General features: G+C 55.2%; 1 long non-coding RNA gene across 1 annotated transcript; it reads right to left on the minus strand.

Moving 5' to 3' along the window:
• Positions 1 to 2,970: 2,970 nt before the first annotated feature.
• Positions 2,971 to 15,313, minus strand: LOC141374551 (uncharacterized). Its single transcript, XR_012381554.1, has 3 exons — positions 15,182 to 15,313; positions 13,946 to 14,136; positions 2,971 to 3,260 (listed from the first exon to the last, which is right to left on the minus strand). It is a non-coding gene; the product is annotated as an uncharacterized lncRNA (long non-coding RNA).
• Between the last annotated feature and the right edge of the window lie 1,166 nt (positions 15,314 to 16,479).

Genomic DNA, 16,479 nt, shown 5'->3' on the forward strand with positions numbered 1-16,479 from the left:
GGGCTGGAGGTGTGGTCTGCGCTGCAGGTGAGCCCGGGCCTGGTGGGGCATGGCGGTCCTGTTTGTACAGAAGACAGAATAGTTACTGAGAGACAGAGCATCACCGCCATGGAAGCCAGGCACAGGAGGGACATCGAGGCACCAGGGCCTTTCTGGGAGCTGAATATCTCAACCTGCAAGACAACGGTGTTCTTAGAAAGATGTACACGGTATGGTGTCACCCCACTCTTGATGGGGACAGCCGACTGCGGGCCAGAGGCTCTCCCTTCCTGGTGTCCATCGGGCAAGTGCTGTCCCCCAAGGACGATGCAGCACCTGTCACGCTGAGGGTCGGCCACGTGCTCAGTCGTATCAGAAAAGACGTCCCCAAAGCCAGGGTGGGAGCGGAGCGTCGGGATAAGCGTGGGGCAGGACGCGGGCAGCCCGAAACACGGGGTCTGCTCACACGGAGCAGTGGCGCCGAGGAGTACTTGGGGCTGAATCATTACAGAAACACACAAAGATTTTTCAAAGAGAGGCCAGACCAGCGTCTAGAGTACATCGCGGAAATGAAGAAAAAATCATCTACAGGGTGACTGGCTGACTCTTTCACGAGCTCGGGGTGAGGAGCCACCGGGGAGGCCACTCACAGGGGATCTGAGGTCCTGGAGACCGCTCTGAGCTGGTCCCTGCGCCAGACTCCAGCTCACCAAGGCAGAAACCTGGTGCGAACATCACGCAGGGGAGGGCGGCCGCTCGCCAGCCCGGGGAGGCCCTGGAGCTCCTTAGAAAGACATGGCAGAACTTAGGGCCCACAAACCAGCGACAGTACAGTTTACTTTTAATCTGTTTTTCCTCTGTATCTCACCCTAAGCCGAGTTTTCCTCAACGCCCAGTTTGGTAGGAAGGAGGAGTTTCCCACAATAGTAAGAGTTCTGGTGGTTCCGGGGACCATTGGCAACCACGCAAATAAACGCATGTGCAGTAGGGAATTGTGTTAGAATCTCTTGTTCAGAAGTGTGTTGTAGGGTGACGTGTCTGTCTGCTCAAAGCCCAAGCTCTGTGGCCCCCCGAGGGCGCTCCGCCATCCACGCAACGCTGACGGCAAGTGGCATTAGCAGTCGGGCTAGCTCACCGCGTCTGAACAGCCCGGCAGGCCTGGTTTAAAGGAGGAACGAGCCCCACGGCATATTTCTGCCCCGTGAGACATGTTCCCAAGGGAGACGTGGTGAGCACTCGATTACGTTCCAAGCACCTGCGGAACGTGGCTTCGTGGGCCGTTGGCACACGGGTGGGCGTACCTGGAGGTGTGAGCCTGTCCCGCCCCCCACCCCTGGCCTGTCTGGCTGCAGACAGGGCCACCCCAACGGCCTCTGAAAGGTTTGGAATCCAGATTTAAGGAGTTAGGAAATGAAGGCATCACTGATTCTGACAGGACGCCTGAGGCCGGGGATGACACGCGGCGCGGGCCCCAGGCGGTGCTGAGGACCCTTGCGAGCTCCACCCTTGCGAGCACATGCGTATGACACCCTGCATCAGCTCCGCTAAAGCCCGCGGCCAGGAGTGTTCCTACACCCGGCACACCCCAGGAGGCTGCCGCACAAATACTTTGTGCAAGCGTGCACAGCCGGCAAGCGGCAGGGCGAGGATCCGAATTCAGGGCTGCTGGGATACTGGCCCCTCCTGTGAATCAGTGACGTCTGGGCCCCAGACCACACTTCGACTCACAGCCTGCAGCGGCTCTGGAGCAGGACGAGCCCCACCAGCACAACTCACTGGGGCGTCTGGACCGGGGCTCGTCTGCTCAGCACAGCCGACGTGCGCGGCCAGGCCATCCTCCGGGGCGGGCTGTCCTGCCCACCCAAGCGTGCGGAGCCGCCTTGCCGGGCTCCAGCCACTAGATGCGGGTGGCCCCCTCCAAACTGCCCCAGCACACACACCCTGCCCACCCACGGGGAAGGGAGGGGTGCACTAGGGTTTCTCTCTTCTCCCCCCCTTCCCCAGGCATCCTTAGTAGGATCAGATCAGGAAGCCACTCCTCTGGGACCGAGCGCCCTGGGCTCAGCCTCCCAGCTCCTGTTGGGAACCAGATGCCTCCCAAGCACAGCCTCTGGCCGTGGGGGTCTCACCACCCCCTCGTGGTCCGTCTCACCACTGGACAAGGCCAGCTGGGAGGAGGCCCTGCATCCTCCATGGCCCTGCCCCAGCCTGGGGCCCAGCGCGTGGAGCCTCCCAGGCACCCAGGGTGGGCTGGGTGCAGACCAGGCGTGGGCGGTGGCACAGAGCAATACCCACCCACCCCCACCACGGGAGCTTCCCTCCAGCCCTGCCCCATCCCAGCGAAGTCTTCCCAGATCCCACATTGGGAAGGGGGGTCAGGCAGAGATGGCCTTGAATCATAGCAGCCTCAGTTCCCTAATCTGTAAAAGGAGAGGGTGGGCGGGTGGCCCCTCCAGTCCCTTGACATCTTCACGGGGCAGGGAACGGCACCTGATGTGTGAGTGGGACCTGGCTTGTTTGCAGTTTTGAGCAGTCACCACCCAGAGCAGAAACACTACACCCACACTCTTAATTCCTAACCACGGGGCCGCAGATGCAATTTCAGGTCAAGATTCGAACGAAAATTGGATGCTGGTGTTGGAGAGACAGAGCAGCCCATCCGGACGGTCTGAGCAAGGGGAAACGGGGCGTCCCCTGTCTGTGCAAAGCTCATACAAACATTTAAAAAATCACAGAAAAGTGACAGAAGGTGAGATACAATCGTTTGGTAAACAGAAAACTAGTAAAGCTTGGGAGTAATCTTCACAGTCGTGGAGAGAAGCGCTCTTGGAGGTTGTCTGTATTGACACGGCTCCGTCCCCGAGATGCTGGGAAAGGTGCGCGGACACCAGTGAGTCACAAAGCCATTGTTGGCGGGAAGGTCACGGCTAGAGACAGACGTGAAAATATTTATTAAGAACCTTCCAAATGTCTGTGCCTCCACCCGCTAATTTCACTTCTGGGATTCTGTCCCAAGGACATAAATCTAATTACAGAAAATGCTTTCTGCACAGATGCTCGTTTTGGCATTACTTAATGAAAAGTGGGAAACACCTGGAAATATTTCACAGCTGGGAGCTGGCGGGTGCGCGGGCGGCGTGCATCCGGGGTGGCCGTGGGGGTGGGGCGCGGGTGGAGGACGAGGGTCCCGTGCAGCCGAGGTGTGCCTCCAACGACACATCCCGAGAGGAAGGCGAAGGGGTCACCTGCGAGTAACGCTCTGTGGGTATCGTCTTCCTTTCCTGAGAGAAAGAACATGCATCACTCCGAGTACATCTATGTACCTGAGGGAAGATGTGCTCTCAAGCCACCTTTCCCAACCTCCGTCCCACAGAGCACCTGTCTCAACAGCTGTTCCAACGACAAATGTAAAATGCGCCATTTTCTAGCACATTTCCCCCAAGCGCCCACCCCCAAGCCCAGAAGGGCATCGCGGTGCATGGAGGTGACCCCCACCCCGGGTCGGCTGGGCCCACAGGCTCTGTCCGTGGCGGGGGGACAGCTGCCTGGCAGCAGGGGTGTCCTTCCAGCCCCCCGGCATTGTCCTGGAGCAGGTTTGGGGGAGCTGTCCTGAGCCCCCACAGCTCAAGGGCTCATCACCCCACTGCGCCCGGGTGCTGTCTCGCTCTGAAGGGCTCTCTGTCCTGCTGGAGGCACAGCCCGCGGCCTGCACCCCAGGGCCCTAAGGCGGGACTGGGGCCAGCGCTCCCTGCAGTGGGGGCGGGGAGTCCCTGATGCTGGGGTCCCCCTGGGCTGAGGCCGTCATGGAGACCGCGTGGCCGCTCCGCAGCTCCCTCTGCCCAGGCCGAGCCCGTGAGCAGCTCCCCATAAAGCCAGCGTCTCAGACCTGCTTCCTGGGAGCCCACATTGCCGCGACCATCACTTACAGTGCTGCCGGCGATGAGACAAATTTTAGGAAGGGGGAAGTATGACAAAGGTACATCGTGGAAGGAGAGAGCAGAATGGCGACCTCTCAGGCTGTGAGGACAGGAGCTCACGCCCGTGGGGGCGGACACAGGTGAGCCTGGGGGTCCCCGGCCACATCTCTTGCCATGGCTCCCCTCCTCGGCTGGCCCACCTGCTTCTCTCCTGAGCAGCACCCGCCTCCTCACTGGTGGCCTGAGCCCAGGGGGCCTCCCCAGCTGTGGTCTCTTGCCCAGGTGCCCACTACCCCTCAACACAAGCGTCATGCCCCAAGTTCCCGCCATGGGAGAACCTGCCCGGGGTGTGTTCAGCACTCCCTGAGCCCGCTCGGGCACAGAACACAGGCTTTCCTACCCACGAGCCCTCTTACAACCTCGGGCACCACAGAAGCACCACCTGCTCGGGGAACGTGCTCCGTTTTGGTGGCGGGGGCTCCTTAAACCCACGACACGACCCAGCGGTGGCCCCGCCTGCACCGAGCGGGGTGGAGGCTGGGCACTGCCTCCTGACAGCCAGCCCCTCCCCACTGAGACAGGCAGTGAGGGCGAATGGTGGCCCCCAAAAGATAATGCCCGCGTCCGAACCTCTGGTACCTATCAGCATGACCTTATTTAGAAAAAGGGTCTCTTGGGGCGCCTGGGTGGTTCAGTCAGTGAAGCGTCTGCCTTCAGCTTAGGTCGCGGTCCCGGGGTCCTGGGCTCGAGTCCCGCATCGGGCCCCCTGCTCCGCGGGAAGCCTGCTTCTCCCTCTGCTCCACCCCCCGTTCATGCTTGCCCTCTCTCTCTCTCTCTCTCCCAACTACATAAAATCTTAAAAAAAAAAAAAAAGAAAAGAAAAAGGGTCTCTGTAGGTGTAACTAGTCAAGGATTCCAAGATGAGGTCATTCTGGATTAACCAGGGTGAGAAACCTGACGAGTGTCCTTCTAAGAGACAGAAGAGACCCAGGGGCAAGAGGGAGGAGGTCACGTCAAGGTGAAACTGTGGACGCGGAGACTGGAGGGATGCAGCACAAGCCCAGGAACCCCTGGGACCCCCGAAGCTGCAAGAGGTGAGGACGGGTCCTCCCCTGGCACCCAGAGAGAGCGTGGCCCCAGCCACGGAGGGGGCTGGGTGCCATCATGGACCTCTGTGACGGGAAGCCAGAGAGGAGCCTGAGGAGATGCCAGGAGCCAGACGGGGAGCAGCCCCTGGAGTCCCAGGCCCCTTCCTCATGGCCAGGGTGCGCCCCAGGCCCTGCTGCTGGCTGCCCGGGGGGCTTGTGTGGGTCTCAACAGGAAAGCCCCGTCTCCTGCAGCCAGCCGCTGCCGGGCCGAGCGCCAGGGCCTGGCCACTGCTTGAGTGGTGAGCCTGTCGGGTCTGTCCTGCCAGGGGACGCCACCTGCAACCCAGCAGCCCCAGTCACCTGCACCCCTGATGCCCGCCAACGGTCCTTTGGAGGATGCTGCCAAACCTCTGCATTCAGGGCTATCGGTGGGGAAACCCTCAGCAGCTCCCGTTTCTGACATTTCCAGGCCACTTGGCGGAGGGCCCGGGACACACCCTGGCACGTCTGCTTTTGTGGGACCGGGACCCTGCCTCCACTGCCCTTGCCCTGGGCTTGGGCGTCACAGGAAGCCACAGCCCTCCTGGACTGGGCCTGCTAATGTCCAGCTCATCCTGACCCCCCAAAAACACTGGCTTGGGGAACAAAGCTGCCTTCTCAGCCCCGGGGACCTGGGATTCATGACTCCAGGCAGCTGTCCTGGAATTAAATATGTCCAGTCCCTCTGACCAAGTGTGGAAGACACTTGCACACATTGTTAATTGTCCCTGATGGATTTGCAAAGACCGCTGCCCGGAGCCAGCGTGTGGGGAATGTCTTCCCTGGCTTCTCGACTTGGGGGTGGGGGTGGGACCCTGGCCTCCCTCACCAGGGCCAAGAGGCAGCAGTGGAGCGGGGGGGACGCTGGACTCCCCGGGCTTCCCGAGGGTTGGGGAGACTTCATCCACCAGAGATGCCTAGTGTCTGGGGGGCAGTGGGGAAGGGGGGGCCTGTGGGGAGCCCCCCACCAGCAGAGGCCCTGCTGGGGAGGCCTGTGCAGCCCCAGTGCCACCTGGTGGTGCTGCCTGGAACTGCAGCCTAACTTTAACCCTGGGGGCCCTGAGCCCTGACGGGGGTTGGGTGATGGAGGTGCTGGAGGGGCAGCTCCCAAAGTCCGGCATCTGGAGCCGTTCCCCAATGTCCGGGGGGAAATGAGAAACGTAGACTCCTCACGGTAGCAGGGAGGCTTAGGGCCCTCGGTGGAGTTCAGCTGTCCCCTGCTCAGCTGGAGGACCCCAGGGGGCACCCAGCATCCCAGGGAGCAGCCCTTCCTTTACAGGCAGCAAGGATCCCGGGAGCACTCTGCCTGGGGCTGGACTGCAGGCCACACCCTGGACCCTGCAGTGGCTCTGCTCCTGATGGCCCCACAACCTGGCCAAACCCCCCTGCCCTTTGCTGAAGGGTGCGCCGGACACTCGGTGGACAGATGTCAGTGGAGGGGCTCCCATTCTGCCAGACACACAACAGAACAGAAAAGGAACTTGTCCCGCGTGCTGGAAGGTGAGGCAGGCCAGGGGGAGGAAAAGTAGAGCCAGGGGTGGGGGTTGAGGGCAGACAGTGGGACAGCCTTCTGTTCAGTGGAGAGATCGGGCCAGTGCAGCAACACAAGGTAGAGGGACTGGGGTGGGGGGGTCCTGGACAGGAGACTCCGGGGAGGGGGTCCTGGGAGGGGGACCAGGGAAGGGACCCCAGGGAGGGCGCTCTAGGCAGCAGGATTGGGGGAGTGGGGGGTAGGTCAGGGGGGCAGTCGGGTGGGTAAAGTTTCCAATCTCAGCTGAGGGAGACCCTGTGAGAAGAGGGGTGGTCTGACTTGAGGTGAAGGGGTGCGCTGTGTTTTCTGTGCGGAAAGCAGCATGGGGAGGGCAGGGCTGAGGCAGTTAGGAGCTGGGTGCAGGCAGTGGACCAGAGATGGAGCTGTCCCGGGGTGGCACACTCATGAGATACTTAGGGACCACAGGAACAAGCCCCATGTGAAAACCAGGGTGCCCTTGGGGCACTTGCTATTGGCTGCTACATCTGAACCCCTTCTCTTACCCAGTAGAGTACAAGCTGGACCTAAAAACACAGCCCAGCCCTACCCTGCTGGTGCAGAAATGAACTGAGGCTCCAAAACCCACCAATGAGCTGGCCGGGTTGCCTGCCAACATCAACCAATCAGGAGGAGGTGCTTTTCCTCATTAGCATATTGGATCCAGTGGGAATCCTGGGGGAGCTCTCTGTGTATAGTAGGGTCTCTGTGTAAGACCCCAGCCTAACGGCTCTGGCAGTTGCTGTGTCCCCTTCAGCTCGAGCTGGAGCCCCAGGAAAGCTTGGCCTGTGCCTTTGAATTTCAGGTCTGGCATCGTTTCTGCAACTGTCCACTCAAGAAGCTAATTCCAGTAACAGATGCTGGATACATTTAGAAAAGGGGGGGGCGCCTGGGTGGTGCAGTCCGTTGAGCATCTGACCCTTGGTTTCAGCTCAGGTCATGATCTCAGGGTCCTGAGATAGAGCCCCGTATCAGGCTCTGTGCTCAGTGCAGAGTCAGCTTGAGATTCTCTCTCCCTCTCCCTCTACCCCTCCCGCTTGTGCTCTTTCTTTCTCTTTAAAAATAAATTTGAAAAAAAAGTGTTGGGGTGGGCTTCCTGGTGACTTCAGTGTGGGGCAGGAATGAGAGGAGGGAGATGCCGAGGTTCCATCACTGAGTGAGCGCAGGGGGAGAGCCCCACTTCGCATGAGCTGAGCCTGCCCTATCTGTTGGGTTTCCAGTTGGAGACACTGACAGACAGACACCTGAAACTCAAGTCTAGAGCTTGAGAGGAACCCAGCAAGCAGACACTGGGTAAGATCACAAGGGGTGAGGGTGACCAGAGCTGAGAGGGAGAAGCTGGAGAGAACAGGACCAGATGGAGGTGGGGGACCCGCAGGGTGGTAGGCATGGTGTCAGCACCAACACATTTTCAGTTGCAGGTCCTGTTGTCTGAACCCCCTTGTGGTGAGTTAAATGGTGGCCAATTCCCTTCCCTGGAAACTGAATTTGATGTTGTGTGGAGAAAGGGTCTTTGTTGACATAATGAAGTTAAGGATCTTGAGGTGAGATCATGCTGGATTAGCTGGGTGGACCCTAAATCCAATGACAAGTGTCCTTAGAAGAGACCCCAGGGGAGGCACACAGCAGAGAGAAGAGAAAATGCTGTGGAGACAGAGATGGAAACTGGAGTCACGAGCTGAGGGCTGTCCGGAGCCCCAGGAGGCTGGAGGAGGTAGGCAGGATCCTCCGCAGCCCTACCAAACCTTGACTTAGGACTTCTGGTCTCCAGGACTGGGAGAGAATAAACTTCTGTGGTTTGAAGGCACCAATGCACCCCTCCTTTTTACCATGAGGAAATGGAGCCCCCAAGGACCTGCTTGCCTGAGCAGGTCCACCAGCAGTTGGTGGAGGGAAACCCAGTTACTCTCAGTCTGCTGCTCTGCTGGGGGCTTGACTAGCATGGGCAGGGCAGACCCACACCTGGGACATTTCAGCTTTATAGCTGCAGGTGTCCATTCCAGCCTGTCAGGGTCTTTGGGATCAATTTCCACTTTCCAACTACTACTGTATTTGGGGCCATATGCACCCAGTTAAAGGACGAGATTTCCCACCCTGCCTTCCAGGTGGCTGTGGCCATGTAGCTGAGTTCTGCCAATGATATGTAAGCAGAAGTGAGTGTGGGGCTTTTCTTCACAAGGGGGATGTGTCAATCACAGGTTCATAGAAATCACTTCAGGCATTAAGAGCAAAAAGGGGGTTTAGCAGAGGCAATAGGATTTCAAACTCACCAAGGGCTGGAGGGGTGACCATCAGGGCTCCACATGCACTGTTGATTTAGATGTCCCACCAGAAGCCAAGACCGAGACCAGGAACCCGTTGTTGCTAACATGGCTGCCTTGGCCACATTTGTCTTTCACCTGCCAAGCTGGTGTCCAAACACTGAGTTATAGACTCTGGCCACCAGGACATACACTTTTCCTAACCCTGGCTGCAGTGGCCACAGCAACTCACTTCTGCCTTCCAAATCTCACCTGAGTCCTTACAAGTTGTCTCAACCTAGATTGCATCCAGAACAGCAGGTGCAAAGAAACCTGGGGAGTGTAGTTTTCCAGGGCATGGTGGTAACTCTAAGATAAATGCAGTTTGGTCTTGCTATGAAATTGAGGCCTAGTTCCCTGGGAGGGTAACTCACAAAGAAGGGGGAGAGGGAAGGACACAAATCCACGTGGGAAGAACCCCTGCCCAAGGGACAGCATGAATGTGATCACTATAGACGATGATGGGTCAGCCCTGTCCGAGCATCACCCCTCTTGCTGGCAGTCAGAAGGAGGGAAGTCAGTGGGACTGGGGTAGAGTTCCACAGATCCAGCTGCATGAGCAAGGCAAGGGGTGTCAGTTTCCGTGACTCGCTCCCCTCATTCTTCTCAGCACGCCCTGCCTCCCAGTTTAGTGTGGTTTGGAAAATACTTGCTCCATTTCTCTCTTGAATTTCCCCACATTTTCATACATTTTTCCATCTTTTCTTCTACATTTATTTAATGTAGTTATACTAAAGCCCTTGTCTAAATTCTACCATTGATTTTGGGTTATCCAAGGGTCTGCTTCTATTGACTATTGTTTCTCTTGAGTGTGAGTGCCATTTTCCTGCTGCTTTATCTGTTCTGCAAGTTTTGACTGTGTATGGGCATTGTACGTAAAAGAACCACAGAGTCTGAGGCCACATAAGTATTTCCCTGAGTTCTGTGAGCCATTCTGGCAAATTATCAAACCTGAGGAGGAAGCCAGTCAGCAGCACAGGTAACAACCTGGACTTGCAATTGGCATCTAAAGGGGAGGGGTCCATCTTGTGGGACTGAGTCCTTCACCTGTGGGGTCTGTACTGACTCATTAGTGTCAGAATTGAATTGAATTGAATTGTAGAACACCCAGCTGGTGTCACAGAATTGCTTGATGTAGGGAAAACCGACACATCTTGTCACAAAAGTGTTCTGTGTGAGTGTGTAAAGGAAAACAGTGAGTCTTTCCAAGGCAGTAATACATCACATTAATAGAATAAAGGGGAAAAACTACATGGGCATCTCAATATACCCAGACAAAGCACATAAAAAAATAGAATACCCATTCATGGTTTTTTAAAAAAAATCTCAGCAAATGAGGAATCAAATGGAATTTTTTTTTGTTCCTATAAAGGGCACTAAAAATCCTACAGCTAAGATCATACTTACTGGTGACAGACTGAACCCTTTCCATACAGGATTGGGAAAAGGTGAGGATATCCATTCTCTCCATGTTTATTTAACATTGACTAGAGGTCCTAACTAATGAAATAAGGTTAGAAAAGTGAAAAGCATCTAGATTGGAAAGCAAAAAGTAAAACTATTGTTGCTATTATTCAAACTGGCATAGTAGAAAATCCTAATGAATGCACAGAAACTGAAAAATCTAATAAATGAGTTCAGCAAGGTTACTGGATACAAGATCAACACAGAAAAATCATTTGTATTTCTATATACTAGCCGCAAACTATCAGAAAATAGAACTAAAGCAATCCCATTCACAACTGCCTCAAAAAAGAATAAAAACACTTAGGAACAAATCCAACAAAGGAAATGCAAAGACTCGTACATTATAAACTATAAAACATTGCTGAGAGAAATTAAAGATCTAGATAATTGGAAAAACATTCCATGTATATGAATTGGAAAACTCAGTATCCTCAAGATCATAATTCTCCCTAAATTGATTTATGGAGTCAATGAAATCCTATAAAGATCCCAGCAGGAATTTTTCTTTTTTAGAAATTGGCAAACTGACTGTAAAATTTATATGAAAAGGCAAAGGCCTCAGAATGACTGAAACAGTTCTGGAAAAGAACAACATTAGAAGGACTTAGGCTGCTCATCTAAATCTATGCTAATCAGGACTATGTGGCTATTGGCACAGGGTAGACATACAAATCACTGAAATAAAAATTAAGAGTTTATAAATAAATGCTTACATTTATGCTCACGTGATTTTCAACAAAGATGACAGGAAATGAAATAGAGAAAGGAGAGTTTTCAACAAATCGTTCTAGGGCCATTGTATATCTAAGGCCTCACATCATACACAAAAATTAACTCAAAGCCGATCATAGACCTAACCTAAAACTCTGAGAAGAAAACACAAAAGAAAATCTTTGGGAGCTTGACTTAGGCAAAGAGTTCTTAGTTTTGACACTAAAAGCATGGTCCATAAAAATATGAGCATGATGAATTGGACTTCATCAAGATTAAAAACGTTTTCCTGTCACAGGACATCATTAAGAAAATGAAAAGACAAGCCACAGACTGGGAAAACTTATTTACAAATGTTGTATCTGGTAAAGGACTTGAATCCAGGCTATATAAAGAGTTTTTATAAATCAATACAGATAATCCAATTTAAAATGGGCAAAAGATATAAACAGCTATTTCACCAAAGAAGATGTACAAAATAAGAACACGAAAAGGTGTTCAATATCATTAGTCATTAAGGTTAACACAGTCAAAACCACAATGAGAAACCGCATCCACTAACATGGCTCTCATCAAAGAGATAGGCAACCATAAGTGATAATGAGGATGTAGAGAAATTGGGACCCTCATCCATTGCTATTGGGAATGTTCTATTGTACGGCCACATGGCAGCTGAGAGTGTAAAATGGTGCAGCCACTTTGGAAAATAATTTGGCAGGTCTCTGAAATGTTAAGTCTAGTGTTACCATGTGATCCAGCAATTCCACTCCTAGGTACATACCTGCTGTGGTGTGACTACATCCCGCCCAAATTCCTATGTTGAACTCCTAACTCCCAAGATGATGATCAGAAGGTAGCCTGTCGTGAGGGGTCTCGAGGTGGAGCCCTCAAGAATGGGGTTAGTGCTCCCGGGAGTGCTCTTGTGAAAGGGACCGCGATCGCTTCCTCACCCCTTTGGTCATGTGAGGCCACGGTGAGCAGACCGTCATCTATGAACCAGGAAGCGAGTCCCCACCAGATACCACATTTGCCAGCACCCTGATCTCGCACTCCTGGCCTCCAGAACTTCGAGAAATAAATGTTTGTTGTTTATAAGCCACTCAGTCTGTGGAACTTGTCACAGAGCCTGAACGGGCTAATAAGATTCCCAAGAGAAATGAAAACACATGTCACACAGAACGTGTAGGAGAATGCTCAAATGGGTTTTCTCATAGGAGACTGAAAACAACCCAAATATTTGCTAACTGGTGCCTGAACAAACACACTGTGGGATGGCCGGACTATGGGGTACTATTCGGGGTAAAATAAACAAAGTACTGCCATATGCCACAGCTTAGATGCATGTCAACAACATCATGCTTAGTGAGAGAAGTCAGATGTGGAAGGCATCATATGATTCCTTTCACAGAGAATGTGCAGAAACGGCAAATCTATGGTGACAGAAAGCATATCAATCTTTGCTTCGGGCTGTGCATGAGGGAGCAGGGATTGGCTGCACATGGGCACGAGGGAACTTTTTGGTTTGGGGTGATGAAAATGCTTGAGAAATCATTGAAAATTGCAGTGTGGGGATGGTTGCACAACTCTACAAATGTATTGAAAATCACTGAATTGTACGCGCTCACAATGGGTGGTTTCTACGGTATATAAATCGTACCTCAGTATAAACTGTTATAAAAGGAAACGTCTCTTGGGGGCGCCTGGGTGGCTCAGTCCTTGAAGAGTCTGACTCTTGATTTCGGCTCAGGTCATGATCTCAGAGTCGTGAGATGGAGCCCCATGTCGGGCTCCATGCTCAGTGGGGAGTCTGATTGGGATTTTCTCTCTCCTTCCCCGCCACCCCCTGCCCCGGGAACCTCTGCTAGGGGGAAACCATCCTCCAACACGCGTGGGAGCTGCCCCTGAGCCTTTGCTGTTGGCCCAGCACCGCTCCACATAGAGAACACGCAGGGAGAGCTCACCACGGGCAGGCACGCTTCCAGGCACTGTTCCAATGCCCGCTCATCTGTCCCAGCACCCGCCCTGCAGGTGGGTAGGCCCGTCACCACCCCCATTTCACAGGTGGGACTCTGGAAACACAACCTCTTGATGGGGACCTCTGCGCCGTGCAGCCTCCTCAGCAGCAGGGAACGGGGATGAGCTCATTGATAAGGCCATTTAAATTTGGGAAAAATGACTTCCAGGAAACATCAATTAAGCGTTTATTTATTCATTAACGAAATGCTTCCCTGCCCAGAATGGTGTCTCTGGCCCCTGCACCCCTGCAACCCACCATTCCAGATGCCTTGTGATTTGCACCTTCAACAGCCTGGCTGGGGCTGAGAGGTCAACTCTCAACTCACGTCTGTTCAGGGCAGCCTCTGGGAAGAGGGTCTTAACATCAGAGTTTATCGTCTGCGCTTAGGGCCTCAAATCCTAGGTGAACAGTGCCTCCTTAGGGGAGTCTGGAGCCCGGCTCTTTAACTGCGGCCTGGGACATTTTGCAGGTTTGGGTGATACTTGGTCACTTGCAGATGCCATTGATACTTACATCAACAGTTTATCAGAATGCTTAACGTTCTCCAGTTACAGATACCAGTTTCATGCCCATGTCTCACCAGCTGTTCACATTTTTTAAATCCCGTGTCATCTTGATTCTGACTTTTTGTGGCATTTTCTGTGTCCCATACAGCTGCCTCTGGCCACATGTGGCTATTTAAATCCACTCCAAATTAATTAAAGTGAATGAAATGAAAGAGCCAGTTCCTTGGTCACACCAGCCACACTCCTGGCCACAACGGCCACGTGTGGCTAGTGGCTGCCGTCCCGCACAGCCCAGAGACAGCACATTTGCTTCAGCGCTGAGGGGTCTGTTGGGTGGTGCTGCCGGAGGCCCATGGATTCTGTGCTCACGGGGTTCCCTGCACACAGGCTTACCTCCAACGGTCAGTCCGTTTCTTTCTTTAGGATGGTGAGGGAGGGGGTGCAGAGCAGGTCCTTGTCTGTGATTCCCGAAGGAAGAACAGCTTGAGGGGGGTTGCTCGGAGGAAGGCAGGGGCGTTGCAGGTTTCCAGGGTGGATGGGAGGGCTCCGTGCACCGTGACTAGCTGCCATGTCCTGGGAGAAGCCTGGAGGCGGATGGATGAGCAAAAGGGGCTCAGGCCGACGGGAGGGGCTCACCTGCTGTTTCTGAGGGCCCACCTGCTGCCATCCCGGGGAGCCTCTGCTGCAGGCTCTGGACCCCAGAACACCCCCAGCTGGACCACAGTGGTCCCGAGTCCTGAGGACAGCCTTCCGATGCCCTGGCCAGCAACCCTGACCCTCTCACCCCATCGCCTGGCTCACAGTGAGGCACTGGTTTGGGAATTTGGCAATCGGACACCAAGGGCTGAGTCAGCCACTGGGAAAGCTTTGCTGAGAGATCATGAGGCTATCTTGGAGCTGGGAGGCTTTCGGGGGGCACTGGAGAGGGTGAGGGGATGAGGGAGGACAGCAGGAGAGAGGGAGCAGAGCTGGGAAGCCAGAAGGAGGACTAAGGGCGGTGTCGCTGGACCCCACGCTCAAGCCCGTGCCCCTGAGCCTGAGTGTGGCCCTGTCTTGACCCTTCCCCTGTTTGGAGGAACATCTGGTTCTGATTGTGTCATCCTAGAATATAAAAACTCTCCTGGCTCGAAGAGCACGGTGGCCTGGCCTCCCAGCACCCCCACCCCTCAGGAGCGCGCCTTCCGGCTGCTAAGGGCCACCTGCAGGGACCCGCTGTGCCGGGCGCCCCCGCCTGCCAGCACCTCCCCCAGTGTGGCGGCCGCTACAGGAGGAGATGTGTGCGTGTCCAAGCCTGAGAAATTGAGGAATGCCAGCTTGCATCAGAAACCGAGACCAGACACGGTGCTGGCACGTTCGATGGCCGCCAGCGGCTGGGCGGGCGATTCTCGTGGACACAGGGGCCTGGAAATGCGCCCATGACTACGCCAGTTTTGTGAGCTATGGGGAGAATATTGTCTTCTCACCCTTGCAGAGGGTCGCCCTGAAAATTCCGGATCTTCCGCGCTGGCGTCCCCACCCGCATGTGCCCCCTTGGTGTTTGCGCAGAGACCCCGCGGTGCCCGCGGGCCTGCAGCCTGGCGCGCCGGCCCTCCCCCAGAGCAGCCGCCATCGACAGGGAAAGACACTTACCCTGCGTAGCTCAGGCCAGGTCTCTCTTTTTCTCTGTTCGTTGTTGTCCAAGCCCTTTGTTGTTGTTTCCTGATTTTACCTAGTATCGTACAAATCCTGCCAGTATTTCAAAACACACCACCCTGAATCAGATCCCAGCCGTCCCCAAGGCTCCCGCCAAGCGGAGCTGTGGGTCCGGGGGAAGAATTAAAAAAGGGCGCCGGCTGGGAGGGGGCGTCCGAGGTCCGCCATCCTGCTCCTGCTCCCATCGGGGACGGTCTCCGGGGACAGACCCCCCGGAATGCACCTCATGTGCTGACTGACTGACAGACGTGTGTGTCCTCATCGCTGAACGCGGGCCAGAGGAATTTTTTCTTTCATCGTATATTTAGCTGTGTATTTTCTTTTCCTGTCACCAACGCCGAGTCGACATTTGCTTTAAGCCGTTCGACTCAGCACAGCTGAATCTTAGGCTGTGCAGGGGGTCGGGGGGCTGGGGCTGGCCGCCTGTGGCTTTGGCTACACCGCAAAGATCTGGCTGTGCGGTGATGCTCGGGGCTGCGCCGGTGGGCATGGGACGGGGGCAAACCGCGGGGCACCCAGATGCGGCCCCGTGGTGGCTCCGGCGCGCCCGGGATGTGCGGCCGTGTGGACCGCAGGCTGACGCACCCTGCAGCCCTGCCACGGCTCTGAGCGGGCCGCCGTCTGGGAATGACGGTCCCGAAGGGCCACCAGACCTGAATGGCGAGGGCCCCATCTGTCTTGTGGAGAGGGTCTTAAAGTCATTTCACTTAACACAGATCCTCCTTCACCGGAGACCTAACCCACTCCGCGGCTCCAAGTCTCAGGGGTGTGCTTGCTGCCCCGGGGGGAGAAGTCGGGCATGGGGGAGGGGGGAAGGCGGGACTCAGCGGGCCGGTCCCTGGGGAGATGGGGGTGGCCCCCCCCGCCCCACCCCGCCCCGCCCCGGACAGCAGCGGGCCACCTGCGGGGCTCGCACACTTTTATTTATGAGGCTTCCCTGGGCTTGCCAGAGCGGGAGGCGCTCCCAGGGTCGGACCCCTGCCCGGCTCTGAGCGCGCTGGAGGGACAGCCGCGGCCACAGCTGCAGCCACCCACGGAGGAGGCTACGTCCAAACACCGGGGGAGGCGAGCACGGTAAAGTGGAACGCATACTTCTGTCCTAAAATAGATTTTATCTGAAAAAGAAAACAGATGGAGATGGAGATGATGTTTTTTTCCTTTCATGAAAAGCACAGGAAGCAGCCTAAGGCTGCGCTGCCCTCCCCCCGCCCCTCCAGCGAGCTTCCAATCGCTGT

Source organism: Callorhinus ursinus, unplaced genomic scaffold (genome assembly GCF_003265705.2).
Source record: "Callorhinus ursinus isolate GAN/ISIS: 27379988/994484 unplaced genomic scaffold, GSC_fseal_2.0 scaffold2, whole genome shotgun sequence".
Classification (NCBI taxonomy): domain Eukaryota; kingdom Metazoa; phylum Chordata; class Mammalia; order Carnivora; family Otariidae; genus Callorhinus; species Callorhinus ursinus.